Source organism: Parasteatoda tepidariorum, chromosome 4 (genome assembly GCF_982258835.1).
Source record: "Parasteatoda tepidariorum strain Cologne lab strain chromosome 4, Ptep-v5.0, whole genome shotgun sequence".
Taxonomy (NCBI): Eukaryota; Metazoa; Arthropoda; class Arachnida; order Araneae; family Theridiidae; genus Parasteatoda; species Parasteatoda tepidariorum.
The window spans coordinates 83798967-83816161 of NC_141758.1; the positions used below are offsets into that span (position 1 = coordinate 83798967).

The window sequence follows — 17195 nt, forward strand, 5'->3', positions numbered from 1 at the left end:
AGTGCTGGTATGCTTAGTGTTAAATCACACAAACCACAGAGCAGAAGTATTTCTGTCGTGAAATAAGATTAAAGAAAGAAAAAAAAAGAAAAAAGAAAGAACGAAAGTAAGAAAGAAAAAGAAAAATGAAGTTATCCCAATGCTTCATTCCGTGTGGTCTATTTTTTTCTGTAAGGGTACTTTTTTATATTAAATTTCTTAAAAATTCAAAATATATTCATAGTTCCTCCCAGAAATGAAAAGAAAATTTGTTTCAGAAAATAGATGCACGTTTATTATAAATTTGAGCTATATGCTGAACCTTTATGTTTATAAAAGTTCAGCATACAGAAAGAAAAAAAAATGTTGCAGCTACCTGGTGAGCTTAGTGCTTAGTGGCAAACAGAAGGTAAGGGGGCAACTAATCGAAGCAACCGGTCAAAGAAGATAGGTAGGTACAACCGGAAGGTAGGTTATGTCAAAGGGCGGCATCCATTCGACAAATAAGAATTTAAATCTAAAATGCTTATTTTTACCATGAAATTAAATTTTTCAATTGTTAAATGTATGGCACGAGCGAAATATTGATGTAAAATAAAATATAACTTTAAACAACTTTAATAATTAAGTTTTAATCCATTAAAACTTATTTATTCTTACATTAACGAAACTTTTGCTAAAAATAGTAATATTTTTTTCCATAGAAAATAGTTTACTTACATGCAAATCGAAATTAAGAATTTAGATTTTTATAAATATTCAGTAATAGTTTAATATAACGAGTACGACTTATTCCGAGAAGTTATCTTTCTTACGAAAGAAAAGTTCATCTGCTAATTTCAGAAATCTAACCGTGCACTTTAAAATAATGTTCTTTTCTTTCCTTCTTTTTTTATCACAAACGCCTTTAAAAAAAAAAAAAAAAAAAAAAGAGATAGCCTGGTTGGTTAGGCACTGGCCGGCCCATGCCCAAGAGTTCGTGGGTTCGATCCCCCCTGGCCGATACCCCCCGTGTAGTAAATGGTGATACAAATAAGTTATGCCCTTTATTTCATATTCTTCTCACAAAAACTTATGTTAAAATTTGAAAAATTTTGTTGTTCAACTTTCCAGTCATAGACTTTTCTGCATTTTATAAAATGCACAAAGTAACGTAATTCAGTCAACAATCTTTACTCAAAAGCAGTCCAACTAGATACGAATTTTAAATCAAAACAGTTGTTCGAAATAAAATATAAACAGTAATGTCAAATTCATTTCATTACTTTTTTTATAGCTATTTTAACATTAATTATGTATGTTAGCTAGTAACAACAATCATACTATGTAATGATGATTTCATTTACAATTGTGATTTATCGTGAATTCTTAAAACGCTAGAATATTTAAAATTGGATTCCTCAGGAACTATTTGACCGCATTTTTCTATATAAAATTAATTTCTTTAAAATAAAATAATTCCTCATCCCCTCAACGGATTCAGATTTTCTGTTAAAAAGATTTAAAAAAAAAAAAATATTTTGCTAACTGTTATTATTTTAACAATTATAATTTTTCAGTGTAGTTACTCATATTATAGTAAATATAAGATGCAAATTAATACTAAATATTTAAAAAAAATAATGAATTATAATTATAATTTCCACCACCGAATTTCCGAAAAGATCAATCTATCCTGTATATTAAGAATCTTTTGTTTATGAATGGCAAGCACTATCTCGCAAATATGAATCATAACTAAACCTATATGCTCTAAGAACTAAACAAAAAAAGCTTTTTTTTAATTTTTAAGACACATTGCGAATTATAATTTGAGTATTCTAAAAATTAAAAAATTAAATAGTATTTTTAGGGGAAGACTGGGCGAAACAACTTCCATTTTTAAATTTGGTGGCGTCATCTATATTTCATAATTAGAAATAAAACTTCCTCTTATATTGTATATTAAAATAACTTACAGCAGATTTAAGTTTAAAGCTCAATTCATTTACTTTTTTTTACCTTGAAAATATTTTATTATTTATATATATTTAGACATAGTTTCTCTAAATACGAAATTTGCGGAAAGCTATAAAAATTAACTAAAACGGAAATATTCCTCTTTTAACTTAATGGAATGGATTAAACTACAAGTGAATTTTACGTTAATTTTTGTTCGAAAAATAAAAACTGGACAATAATAAAGCAAATTGCTTTCATGAGAGTTCTGAGCTTTCATGAGAGATTTTTTTTCTTTTAATTGAAAAAAAAAGTTTGTTTTTTGTGAACAGATGGCAGCACTACATCAAGAAGATAATTTTTATAAATCGTTTAAATAAAATAAAAAAATCAACAATAAATAAAAAATCAATCAATCAATCAAATTTTTTGTTAAACTTTAAAATAATTCAACGCATAATATAAAGAAGTTTTAATTTTCTTCGGTTTGTATTTCATTTTCCTGATAATTATTATAGAGGCATTGGTGTGTTTAAAAACATCAACCTTTTTAAAGAATTCTTTATAGCTTTCCAATTAATTTTTTTAATATTTTTCAGTTCTTCGAAATTTATCACTGCGCTACATGAACTAAATCGAAAGGGACAAACAAACGCAATGTAAAAAGCTATATAGCTTTAAATATAGTAATTATTTGTTTCCCTTCTCCATAACTTTATGTTATTAGATTTAGCAAAACACGTTTTTAGAAGTTTAACTCACTAAAATAAAGATTAACAATTCCCACTATGATATCATTCAACTATAAAATTGATTCCATTGCTCGAAGCAAACTCAGCCAAAATGTACGACACTCAAGCAATGTTTTTCAACAAAATGATATTCAAATTCTTCTTCTGAACAACTTGAAAATGTGGCTGGTAATTAAGTCAGAAATCATTGAAATTAAGTCAGTTTAAGTTAAGTTTATTTCCAAATAATTATTTTTGTTAAATACAATTCTGTGTATCAATATACTGTTAATAAAAATGAATACTACTTTAAAGTAATAATTATAATATTAAAATAATGCAGTAAATATTGAAAAATAACTAATATAAAAATAATGAAGTGAATATTAAAAAATTATTATTTAATTATTAAAAGAAATAAATGCTTAAAAATAATTAATATGGTATTAAAATGAACAGAAATATAATATATAATAACAGAAACGAATATTTAAATAAAAAAATAATATTGAAAAAAAATTTTACGAAATATATTTAAAAGAAATATAAAGTTAAAAATAATATATTAAAATAATAAAAGAAAAAAAAAAAACAAAAATATCAAATTTATATCAAAAAATATTATCTGTGAGTATTGTATACATTTTAAGATCCGTCCCTAAAATGGGACAACAAACATCAATGGGTTCAGATCCATGAAAGAAGATTTCTATCACTAATTACTCAGTCTGTCTGAAGTTGTGAAAATCTCTTAATAAATGTCATTCTTGCAGGTTTTGCAGTAAATCACTTTGTAACAATTTTTAGCAAATAAAAGCAACTAAGAGGTGTAGTGAAAGGTTAAAATAGCACGAAATGGGGAGGAAAAAAAACAATAATAAAAATAAATGGAATTTTAAAAACAAACAGTTTCCATGGTTAAAGTAAACACAGGATTTTTTTAAGGCTTAAATAAAAATGAAAAAAAAAGGAAAGAAAGTTTAACTTATTATATTTATACTTTGTAGAACCTTGAATAATACACGTTTCAAGAGAAAGTAAATGCTATATATCATGACAGCAAGCAATAAGGAAAAGAAGGCGTTTTCATTAACAATATTGTACTTATCTCAATTTTACAATACTTGTTTGAGTGCAATACTTGCTTGAGTAGTACTAAAAAATTGCTAACATTTTGGCATTAGGGGAAAAATTATATTTTTTTTTAGAAAAAAAAATAAAACACGTGTATTTTTTAAACTTTTTGAAATTAAAATTAACTGAGTTTGACACTTAAAACTTTTTTACTCAATTATATGACGGATTTTGCTCAAATTTTCTATTTTGTCATTTAAAATAACATAATTTAAAAATATGTAAAAATTTATTTATCTTGCGGTTTAAAAATTTTAATTAAATTATTATTAAATTAAATTAATTACAAATCATGGTAATTATTAATCTCGGGAGACAGCAAAAAATGGTTATTCTATTATTATTTATCTATTATAAATAGATACCTAATGCCAATATTGGTATCTAATATTGGTACAGTAATATTGGTATCCAATAAAGGTATCGAAAATCGTCATTGTGGTTACTCACGGCGCCTTGAAACTATTAAATTAATTATAGAAATTACTATTAATTATAGAAAGCACTTTCTCCCCCATACCACCTGAAATATAATTTTTCAATTTTGCTTAGGCTATTCTAACAATACCTTTTCCCCTTTCTAAACACTAAAAAATATATGATTATTTAAAATCACCTGGAAATCATATAGAAGTGAAACGTTTTCAAAAGAAGAATCTAATGGAAGAATACTTTAATTATTTTAGCAAAAAGAGCTTTAAAATATATAAAAACTTCTGGTAAGTGGGAAAAGAAATAACAAAGGGGAGACAATTATTTCCCTCAGTCGACATGTTCCAAGCGCTCAAAAAACAAGCACCCATTTTCAAGACTTGTCAGATGTAAGTGGGAAGAAGGAAAAGTGGTTTGAAAGATAAATCTTAAAGTTGCCAAGGAAATATGGAAAAATAAAGATGAAAAACAAAATTAGTAAAACCACTGTAGCCGAGAGGGCAAATCAGAGTAAAATGCATTACTACGAGCTATGGAGAACATGAGGAGCCAATGTCGTTAACAAGATAATCGTCTTTCAAATGAATAAAACATTCTTTAACATACAATTCAGCAACAATAAAACATCAGCTTTCATATGAATGTTTTATACATATGAATACTTTTATCTTTCCATTTTTCGTTGACAACTTTATGTTTCATCTTTGGTTTCTTCTCATTTACGTCTGACAAGTCTTGAAAATGGATGTCTGCGTTTTGAGTGCTTGAAAAGTGTCGACTTCTAACAATATATTTGTAACAACTATATTTCATTTCTTAGACGTCGGAGAAAAAAAAAATTAAAGGGTTTTGGAGAGCTTATGAAAGGTCAAATATAATAGAGATAAGAAAGAAGAAGAAAAAAATCCAAATTTCAGTCAAAAATGCTGATTTTCATCCAGTCGAATACCCTAAAATTTTTAGTAGGACGATAAATTATTTAACATGACGAGATTAAATAGCTCAGATAAAAATCATAAAAGTAAAAGAATAACTTGTCTCAATCTTTGCTTATTTGTATGAACCCAAATAAAGCAAGAATAAGTTTTTAAGATTAGATCACAAAAAAAAATTGATTTTCACAAAACTGAAGATTTTCTTTAGAATGACATTTTTACTCCATTTTCATACTTAGCACAGAAAACTCGCTGACTAAAAATGAATAAAAGCTAGCTTAGCAGTCGTAAATTACTGATACAAACACACAAAAGCTATAAAAATTACATATTATTCATTGGAAGCTTCGAAGAACAGTCTTAAAATGAAACCCACATCAAGGACTTCATCAATTTTAGTCATAATGATTGATGAGGCACCATTTCCGACTCTGTCATCGAAAAATATTACATCTAAAACAAAGAGTAAAAAAACTATGTCGATATCAGTTTAATGATATTTATTTAACGTTTCCGTCAATATATCGAATATCTTTATGAAGACACTACTTGTATTTAGGAGAGACATTTTTTAAATATTTATTTTCCTCCTTTATATTGCGCCTCTTGGAAACAATATAAAGTAATTACGAATAGTATAAAATATATAAAAATTGTAATTATCACATGATATGGTTATTTAGTGTGTTTGTCTGGAGATTAAAATATCGATAGTTGCGAATCACGATATAACAAAGATCAGTATTAAAAAACGAAAACTAATAGCATTGAGAATGATTTAATTTCCTATTTCATAAAGTACAGAGATTTCCAACTTACCTGAGGCCGGGGGCCACAATTAAAAACACAAATCAAATGGCGGGACGCAACTTTATCAAAATTTTATGTAGGACTCTTTTATGCTTGAAGGAACATTAAATATTACTGTCAGATTTTTACCAAGTTGTACAAAACAACAGTATTGAATTACAAATTAAAATAAGAAGTAGATTTTTAAAAATATTTAATTGCATATTAAAAAATTCGGGCAAACAATAACTTTAATGTGCACAAATGTATTAAACAATTAATGTGCAACAGATATCTAACTGCAGGAATATAAAACATTAAAAAGGTTGGTATTAAAACTTGCATAGTATCGCACAAAATGTTCAATGACAAAATTGAGGTGTGTCTGCTGCAACCACCAGAGAATAGATATTTACATTTTAAATTTAAAATCAACAAATGTGTGTGTAAATATATTCGTCCAAAATTAGTGGTTTCAAAAAGTTAAATCGAAGAATTTTTTCGAGAAAGTTTCTGATACACACATGCTAAATTATGTTTACAAAATACAAAAAAAATTAAATAAAAAAGAGCAACATTCACGATTACTTTTGTATTTGAATAAATATTTTCTTGAATGCAAAACCTGAGAAATAATTTTTTTTGCACCGTTGATATGATAAATTTCACAGAAACGAAGACAAAAGTATTTTAAACCCATATAGATTTTTTACGAAAAATCTAATATACTTTAGTTCGCGGACCACAAAAAAAAAGGTTTCTATACCACTGATATAGTATAATTGATAAATCAGATTAAGTGTCCCATTTAGCTTGATTGTTTTCTGTCAGTTCCCCTCTACGTTGCTTACAATGTATATAATGGAGAAAAAAAACCTTCAATGGAACACCCTCAATAATTATTGATCTAAGAATCGGATCTCCACGTTTTTGGACTATCTTAATCGTTTGAGGTGACGACATCACATATGTTAATTAATGAGTGCAGACGATATTTATTTAAGTTACGAAATCAAACGCAAAAACATATTCTCTCTTAAAAAGAAAAAAAAGGAAGAAAAAAAAACATTCCCCCCCCCCCCGACGGATTCGGATTTCTGACCTCAAAATACAGGTGATTGTAGCAATTTGGGAAACATATGGCTCCAATAGTTTGTTCAGGAGAACGGTTCAAAGTTTGAGCTTCTTAATGTTAATTTTACTTTCTGCTTACTTCACTATATCTCGAGAACTTTTCAAGCGAATTGAAAATTTTTTGCACAAAATTATAAAATTCGCTTATCCAAAGATAATTCCATACAAAAAAAAAAAAAAACTTTTGGAAATTATTTATTATCTTTCATTTTTTTAGTCTAAAAAATTTTGAACTGTTGATGAACTTTGAACATGAACTTTGTTGATGAACATGAACTTTGATGTTCATTTTTTTATTCACTTTAAAGTATCTAATTCAATAGAGCCAAATACCAAATTTGTAGGAAATCGGTCGAAAAGTTTTTGAGAAATCGAATTTTAAATATGCGACTTTTTTAAAATTCGATAACATTCAATTTAGTAATTAACAATGTCATTTAATCATGATATAATAAAACATTTAATTTAGTGATACGAACAGATATTAATCTTTCTAAGAATCTTTCTTCATAAGTTTTGATAAAATTATTTTAATATGATGGAATATAAATTATTATAACAAAAAAATATGTTCGCTTGTGTATGGCAGAAAACTACCTAAGACGGAATTTTGTTCACAGATCGGTTTAGACTTCCAACAAAATAAACTGTAATAAGAAAACATTTATCAGTTATAATTTATAAGCTATTCAAAATAATGATTGTTATTTTTTAACATATTTCTTTTACCGAATTTGAATGTAAGCGGCAACATTGATTTGTCTATACATAATAAGATAATCACTAAAAGATTTAAACAATCAATAAAGTTGAAAATAAATTAATTTAATATTCTCTCACTTAAAAATAATTGAACGTTACTTTTATTAAATCTCTTAGCAAACGGTGAGATCGATTTGTGCAACAACTTCATGCATGTGATAGAATATTCAATGGAAAAAAAATTGATCAAATAGTTAAACAATCATAAAGACGAAAATAAATTTGATGTTTTTTCCAATTTTCGTAGATAACCTTAATGAAATTCATAGCAGCACAAAAAAGCGAAAAAAATAAACATGGCAATCAATAAATATTTTTTCTTGCCTCGAGGCAAAATCACGATTGCCACTGACAATGAAATTCGATTAATCCCTAAATGTATTCAGCTTACCTGATGATTCGCCACCTGCTCGCCTACGAGTCCGGCAGTAACTGTCCCTCACTGACCATTGCTTGAAGTTCAATAACCTTTCCTTCGGAAGCGGCAGCTCCAACGCCTTAGCGATATTGGGGTCACGCAAAATTCGAGATGTAAATACGGGGTGAAAAAGGAATTTTTTCTCTATTCCTATATTTCTTAACAAAATGAGGCTATTCCACCGGTTTTTTCTTATTATTCAAATAGACTTATTCAGATTGTGCAAGTTAGATGCGATAGCGTGTTTGTAATTGGTTCTTAAATCATTTTAGTTTTCAATTCTGAAGACAGAAAAATGAGAACGCGGAAAGAAAACTGAGTTTTTTTTCATTTATTTCGTTTAAAATATGCAAACTGCATAAAAGAAAGAAACTTTTTTTCTTGAATATGTTCAGAAAAATGTAAATGGTTTTATAAATATGTATTCCAAAACATTATTTTTTTTTAAAGGGAAAGAAAACAAAACTGCATAAATATATTCTACTTTTTCACGTTAAACTACGGAGTTAAACTATGTACGTTCTTTAACTTCAAATTTATGTGAACTTTTTCAGTTTTTGTTATTAACGAATTTAATAACAAAAATTAAATAGCATAATTTTAATTAAATATTGAAACAAAATTTCTAGCTTAATCTATTTGAATAATTTTTGTGAACATATGAAGAAAATAAGTGAACCCCAATTTAAGTTTTATGAACGCTATTTCTCAGTTTAGTTTTTGTTATCAAGTAAGTAATTTCATAACAAAAACATGACCTTAAATAAATAACGTAAAGCACTTTTTGGTATTAAGTAATATAAAATATTTGAAGGATTTTTGTGAATATATTGAGGAGATATATGAACCTTATTTTACTCCAAAATTGTATGAAAATTATCTTTCTTTTTCAATAGTTTAATGGAATAAAGGCTCAAAAATGTTCAAATTCGTCACATTAATTTTATAATAAGTTACAATTTTAATAATTATCACAACATTCATTAGAGTAATAGATTTTTTAGGTGGTTCAAGGAATAGAGCGCTTTCGCCTTCCAATGAGGTGAACCGGTTTCCAATTCCAGAGATGGCTGGCCGTTAGATAAGAATTTCGCACCCGGCTCGCACCGACCATAGTCTGGCTCAAACTATCCTCAGTGGTAGACGGATCATAGGCTAGAATCTTCTTGTAGCCAGGCGGGGTTTTTCTTGTCTTGTGGGTGGTTTTCGTCGCTTTATCTTTCCATGTTACGCAAATGCGGGATAGTTCCATCAAAAAGTCCTCCCACCCAATACTTGATCCAGAGCCGTAGTTGCCTGGTTGGTAGGGCACTGGACCCATGTCCAAGAGTTATTGGATTCGATCCCCGTCGGCTGAAGATTCCCCGTGTAGTAAGTGGTGACTGATGCACGTTAAATCTGTCAAGTCGTTAAGTCCTCCATGTTCTCATAACAAATCAATACCTCTGGGGATACTGATCCAGGAGTTTCCTTGTCTTCTGGATTGGTTCTAAATTACAAGTCTACGGAGTTGAACACTAGTAGTAGAACATCAATATTGCGTCGGCTGTTCAACGAGGGATATAAAATACCTGATCCAGGAGTTTTCTTGTCTTCTGGATTAGGTCCAAAATTACAAGGTAACGGAGTTGAACATTAGTAGTCATATGCTCGATATACTAGTAGTCATGAGTTCGAATGCAGCAAGTCTAAAAGTCCCAATGAATTAAATGGTGTCTGGTGCACTTTAAATATGTCGCGGTTACAAAGTTTCCTCAGTTCCCATAACAAATCAACACATCTGGGGGTACTGATCCAGGAACTTTCTTGTCTTCTGGATTGGGTTCAAAATTACAAGGCTATGGAGTTGAGCATTGGTAGTCGAATTGTGAACTCAAATTTGGGTCTGATTTTCAACGACGAATATAAGACATTACAGACAATTATTTTATTTAATTTTTAATGAGGTAAATATTGTTTTAAGATAAAATCTTCGTAATTCAATATTTTATTTAGACTTCTTACGAATTCAATTCATTATTATTACTAAATCCAGCTAATTATTTTCTTTTTTTTTTTTCCATTTCTTTTTTGTAAAAAATTATTGTAAGGTCATTTCTAAGAAACATCAGAAAAAGAAGAAAAAAACGGTTTACTCTTTTCAGAGTGTATTTATTACGCTTACACCTTTTGTTCCTTTTTACATTTTATGCAAGATTAAGTCATTAAAATGCAAACCTGGATAAGAAAAGATCATGTCAAAGAGTTACGAAAGATCAACCAACCTTAACTTTCTCAATTAAATGTTGCTCAACTAACCATAGAAGAAAAAAAAAAATTTTTTTTGTAAAATGGAATGAGTTACACAAGATTACTCAATACCAGACGAACTTGATTAGTTCTCCAGAAACATGTTATTGATAGAAAACAAACATTATATAATTATAAATTAAACTTATTTTGAATTTTAAAAAAAATGATTTTATACTTCACATAATTCATTAAAATTTAAATTTGAGAACCTTTTCTTAAAATACTAAATTTAAATGCATATCAATGAGAAAAATACAGTATTCCTTACAGCAAATTAATAATTACTATTAACAATTGTGATTAATTAATCGTATATAAATAATTACATGTGATTTATAACAAGAACAAGTTTTTTTAATTAGACTAAAAAAAAAAGAGAAAATATTTTTATCAGAAAATAAAAGAAAAATTTTTTTTAACCGTCGTTGAACAGCCAACCCAATTTTATGGGTTTACCATTACTATTGTTCAACTCCGTAGCCTTGTAATTTTGAACCCAATCCAAAAGACAATGGAACTCCTGGATCTAGTATTGGGAGAAATTTTGCCTTCATGGAGGACTCTTTGAAGGAGCTAACCCACATTTGGGTTACATGGAGAGGAAGACCACGAGAATCTCTCACGGTTAGCCTGATGGCAAGGGGACTCTAACCCATGATCCGTCCACCACTGAGGATATTTCACGTCAGCACTGTGGTCGGTGCAGGACGGATGCGGAATTCGTATCGACTGGGATTCGAAGGCGAACGCTTTATCCCCTGAGCCATCGCGTTTCTAAAATAAACCACTCAAAACAAAAAACGTCCGGCTCATCACTTTCAAAAGAAGCGGGGAGGTTTACCGATAGTAATATAAGTTTATACCGAAAGTGATGCACCCTACGTTTTTTCGTTCAAGGTTCAACAGAAAAAAAATTCTCATGTTTAAGTCAGTTTGAAAAAAGTAGTTTGTTTTAAATTATTTTTCTCTTTCTTAGTTTTGCGTTCTGTTTTTTTTCTGTTTATATCTAAAAGTGGTTGAAAAAAGCCAGTCAAGTGAAAGCGGAGGATAAAATGGCGGTTGACTATAAAATGTCAATAAGATTTGCTAACATCATTTAAAAAGAAATTTTATCTTACATTGCACAGAGTTTCAGTTCAGATGAGAAACTAGTCGGAAAAGTTGTCAAAATTTCTATTATATTCTATAATAAGTAATAATTCCTTCAATTCTACTCGGTGACAAAATGGTGTTAAAAATTCCGCTTGCCTTGGTCAGGAGACGATTGAAACTAGTATTTTCTTCAATCACCGAGCACCAGTTTAGTTTTGAAAGCTAACTTATCTGAAAATCGTCAAAATTTCAATTCTATACTAAATAATAATTTCATTAAATCTATTTGGTGACAAAGTGGTGTTAAAAATTCCGCTTGTCGCGGTCAGGAGACGATTGAAACTAGTATTTTCTTCAATCACCGAGCACCAGTTCAGTTTTGAAAGCTAACTTATCTGAAAATGGTCAAAATTTCAATTCTATTCTACATTAAATATTAATTCCATTAACTCTATTTGTTGACAAAATGGTGTTAAAAATTCCGCTTGTCGTGGTCAGGAGACGATTGAAACTAGGATTTTCCTCAATCAACGAGCACCAGTTCAGTTTGAAAGCTAACTTATCTGAAAATGGTCAAAATTTCAATTCTATTCTACATTAAATATTAATTCCATTAACTCTATTTGTTGACAAAATGGTGTTAAAAATTCCGCTTGTCGTGGTCAGGAGACGATTGAAACTAGGATTTTCCTCAATCAACGAGCACCAGTTCAGTTTGAAAGCTAACTTATCTGAAAATGGTCAAAATTTCAATTCTATTCTACATTAAATATTAATTCCATTAATTCTATTTGGTGACAAAATGGTGTTAAAAATTCTGCTTGTCGTGGTCAAGAAACGATTGAAAGTTGCATTTTCATGAAGCAAAAGGGCTCCAGTTCAGTTTGAAAGCTAACTTATCTGAAAATGGTCAAAATTTCAATTCTATTCTACATTAAATATTAATTCCATTAATTCTATTTGGTGACAAAATGGTGTTAAAAATTCTGCTTGTCGTGGTCAAGAAACGATTGAAACTTGCATTTTCATGAAGCAAAAGGGCTCCAGTTTTGAAGGCTAACTAATCGGAAAAGATTTGAAACTTTGATTGACGATAAATTTCTATTGGTGATAATATGGTGATAAATTCAGTTTGTAAAGAACAGAAAACCATTGAAACTTTTATTGCCAGTTAGCTCAGAGCTACAGTTAAAATTGGAACACTTCAGTGTTGTCAGAATGTGGTCAAAATTGTGAGTAACTATAAATTCGTAATGGCCATAAATTCTGCTAGTTGTGGTCAATGAATGTGCAAAATTTTGCATTGTCATACAGTACACAGCATCAGTAATTAATTAAGCACACTAGAAAAACGGAAAAAGGTTAAACTTTTGATTGATGATGAGTGGTTACGAAACGACTAAAACGTGTTTTGTCATGCAGCATTGAGCCAGAGTTAAACTTCAATCACACAATTTGGAAGTGGACGAAATTTCGATTGACAATAAATTCCCTGCTATGATAATATCACGATATATTTTGTTTATGGCAATCAGTAAACACGATTGTACTTTGTATTATCACTAGACACGGAATTGGTAAGATTTGATAATTCTAGTTTGTTAGAATTTTGATTGACGATAAATTTCCTAGGGCAACAGAATGAATACATTTTTGCTGCTAAAAATGATCGAAACTTGCAGTTTAATGAGGCAGGGCTGCGCAAGTACGTAGTTAAGTGCTTTAAATAGTCAGAAAGTAATTAAATGTTTAATTTTAGAGGGTGGTTCTGCACTCAGACTGGAAAATTTTGAAACTGGGAGAAAGATGTAAACAGTTTAAATCTGATCTATTCCGATCTATCAAAAAGTATTTATAATTAAAGGAAATTCATCTAAAAGTTGGAATTAGTCAAATGATTTCTTGGAATTTAAAGATGAAATCCCCGAATTTTAATTTTTAAAAGCCTCGTGGAACAAATTTTACAGTTCCTTAAATTATTTTGAAAAGGGTCACATTGTTGTGACCCCGAATATGTGGCTCACATCCCACATATACGCAAAAGCAAGTTACTGAAAATATAGCAAAGTCAATTGAAGCTAAACGTGCAACAAAAAAATAAATTTTTACTGCTAATTCTTAAAATTGAATTTGTGCGAAAATGAAATGAAAATGTACTCTGTATTTTTATTTTGCTGTTTAAGGATAAAAGCATTAAATATCTTAAAAAGCAAACTTTACAGAAAATTTAAAATCGTGGTTTATATTAGCCCCTTTATTTAATGTTTCCCATTAGCTTTTTTGTTCTGAGTATTTCACATTACCCTTTTAGTTCTCAAAGTTTCACATTGACTTTTTCGTTCAGAGTGTTTCACATTGACTTTTTGATCTGAGATTTTCATATAGCTCCTTTGCTCAGAGCGTAGCCTGCTTATTTAGAGTGTTCCACGTAAGCACTATTACTCAGACTGTTTCACATTAATTTCATTATTTGTACAGTTACACATTTAGCCCTTCTGTACTGAGTGTTTCATATTAACCACATTTACTCGATGTTTCATATTATCGAGTGTTCTAGTGGCAAATGTTTTCAATCGTTGAACGTTCTAGAGTTCCAACACTTTGTCTAGTCTTTTTTTAAAAATATGTCGATGGTTATAGAAAACTTTTATTAAAGAATGTTTTAAAACTCTTGCTACTGACGACTTTTGCTTTAAGATTCTCTAAATTATAGCCACATTAGCTCCATTATTATAAGCATTCCACATTAGCCTCATTATTAAGAAAGTTTCACATTAGTCCAACAAGTTAAAGAGTTTTTTAAGTAAGCACTTTCATTGTGATGTCTCACATTAGTTCTTTTGTTCAGAGTGTTTCATACTAGCCTTATTATTTTGAATTTGCTCCAAATAGCTCCAATCAACTTTTTTATTCTGAGTGTTACCTTCAGTCATATATTTCTTATTAGTCCCATTATTCTGAGAAGCTCAGATAAGTCTCATAATTTTGATTGTTTTACATTAACCCCATTATTTTGAATGTTACACATTTATTTTGTTTTCCGTGATTCATATTAACCTCATTATTCGGATATTTAGCACCATTATTATGAGTGTCTTATTGTCATTACTTTGACATTACATTATTCAACACTTTAGTTGAAGTGCTGCCTATTAACCCTTTTATTCAGATGTTTCATATTAGCCCCATTGTTCTGAAAACTTCATATTAATCTCATAATTTTGAATGTTTCACATTTCTTGAGTGGTTCATATAAAATTTATTATTCTGATGCTATAAATTAGCACCATTATTCAGAGTGTTTCGTATTAACATCATTACTTTGACATTGCATTATTCATTATATGGGCCTACATAGATTATATAGGCCTATCATATAGGCTATATAGGCCTATTATTGAGTGTGTACTTTGAGTGTTTCACATACATTAGCCTCATTATTTTGAATGTTTCACATTCCTTTTGTTTTGAAAATTTTATATTAACTCCATTAGTATGATGTGTATATTAACACAAGTATTCTGAATGTTTCGTATTAGTCTCATTACTTACAATGTTTCACTTTAGTTCTGTTATTTAAAATGCATCAAATTAACCACTTTACTCAGTTGTTTCATATTAGCCCCACTGTTTCAATTATTTTACATCAGCCGTGAGTAACCTTACACAATTCAAATACTTTAATTTGTCTTTTTAGACACGAGGAAAAATATGTATTTAAATAACAAATTTTCAAAAAAAAAAGGAAAAGAAACTCAAAATTAAAAAATTTCGAAACATTTCTTAAAATTTCATTTTTTTCCTCTCAAAAAACACTTCTTTAATTGCTGACGGCGGCGAAAAAAGATGATTAAAATTGGGTATTTTTATTTTGAATAAATAATAAAAAATTAAAAAAATTTAATTTTAAAGGAATAAAGGATGTTGTCTCCACACTAGTTTAACATTAAAGGAATTAATATTTCGATGCATGTTAAACGTTTTCGATAGCTTTTCTACAAAATGAAAATCTGGGATAATTATTTTTTGAAGTTTTTAATTCTTGCAAGCATAAAAACATGTCTTTTTAGATAAATTGGAAGCATTTCTTGGAGAGAGAAAAAGATTACACATTTGAAAATTTTTAAACATTTACTTCCTTTCCTAATAGATATACTACCTTTCCTAATACTACCTTTCCTAATGGAGGCTTTCTTTTAACTGTCGCTTTGATAAAAATAGAGCATAAAAACAAAATTTTGTGACTGGTTCTAAAAATGGATTAAAATTATTCTCTATAATATTTGAAATCTTCACTATTGAGCTATAAAATGTCAAGCCATTCTAATCATAACAAAACAGATACACACAAAATTGATCTGAAAATCGAAAAAAGTAATCAATTCTAAAATGAGTTAAATTTACAATCAGGTCATTCACGTATTTTATAATCGTTACTTTTCTTCTCCGAGCTGAAATGTCATATTTAATTACGATGGCTATCGCTACAAAAAAAATAAAGAAAGAGATATGATAACAGGTTTACAATAATGACGAAACGAATGATAAAGTCTGTAAAATTAATAAAATTGCATATTAGTTAATGAGAAATATGGCTCATATCTGAGTTACGGATTTATTTTTCCATAAAAGTCGATATTCCTGAAAAGTACAAAGCATAAACATTCTATTTGCCGGTATTTCTTTTTACATGCGAATTGAGGCAATTTTTAAGATAGAGCTATAAGCTAAGTCTGATGCCAGAAAAGAAATAAAAGTCTTTAAAAAAATTTAAATAAAATAGAAATAAATGTCTTTAAACATATTGCACCACATAATCGTTGCACCAGTTACGTTACTTTCTACTTCACCGTAGACACCTGAATAGTTTGTTCTGCAACTTTTAAAAATTTAAAGTGTTAAGACGCACATAATACACGCGACATTCTCTAACACGGACTAAACGTGCACCGTATGACGTTTTTGCTTATGACACTTGGGTAAAACAAGCTCACCAATCATTGTTTTTTTGCGGATTAAGCCAAGAATGTGCGCCTTTCGTTTGAAAAGAGAGCACCGCGAGGGTGAAAGTAAGTCTTAGCACAGAACCCTACGGATAGATGGCAGCACCACTTACTTGTGAAGACACTTTCTCAATTTAGACATAGATCTGATGGGGAACGAAAGATCAGTTCTCTTCAGATCCCTGTACCCATGGCAGTGACCCCGGGACCAACTGAAGGACTTTCAATTTCACATATACCGTATATACTCTGCGTGTCTCAACAGAGGCGAGGATCGAACGCTGTCTTCCTCCCACGGACTGAAATCCTATTCGCTAACAGTTGGATTACCATGGCTTACCGTATTTTCTAATAAAGATAGGGTGATCAGATAGTGAATCTATCGCTAAAAGAATTATATTGATATTATAATTATAATACGAAAAAGAATCTCATAATATTAAACAAATTATAATATGAAGGGAAAAAAAACTTCAACTTTTACTGCAAGACCACTTTTTTATATGCCTGTAAATTGTTTTTCTTTATAAATGCAAAGAAAGTTTTATTTTTATTG

The 17195-nt window shown here is 29.3% G+C and overlaps 1 protein-coding gene across 3 annotated transcripts in view; it reads right to left on the reverse strand.

Moving 5' to 3' along the window:
- Positions 1 to 17195, reverse strand: part of LOC107455349 (CD151 antigen) — a 69172-nt gene that overhangs the window by 41884 nt on the left and 10093 nt on the right. Inside the window, exon 1 of one of the 3 annotated variants that reach the window (XM_071182507.2) lies at positions 8226 to 8271. The exons of the other annotated variants lie outside the window; for them this stretch is intronic. The gene's annotated coding sequence lies outside the window, so the exon portion shown is untranslated. Of the gene's footprint in view, positions 1 to 8225; positions 8272 to 17195 lie in introns of those variants that run through there. 3 annotated transcript variants of the gene reach the window in all.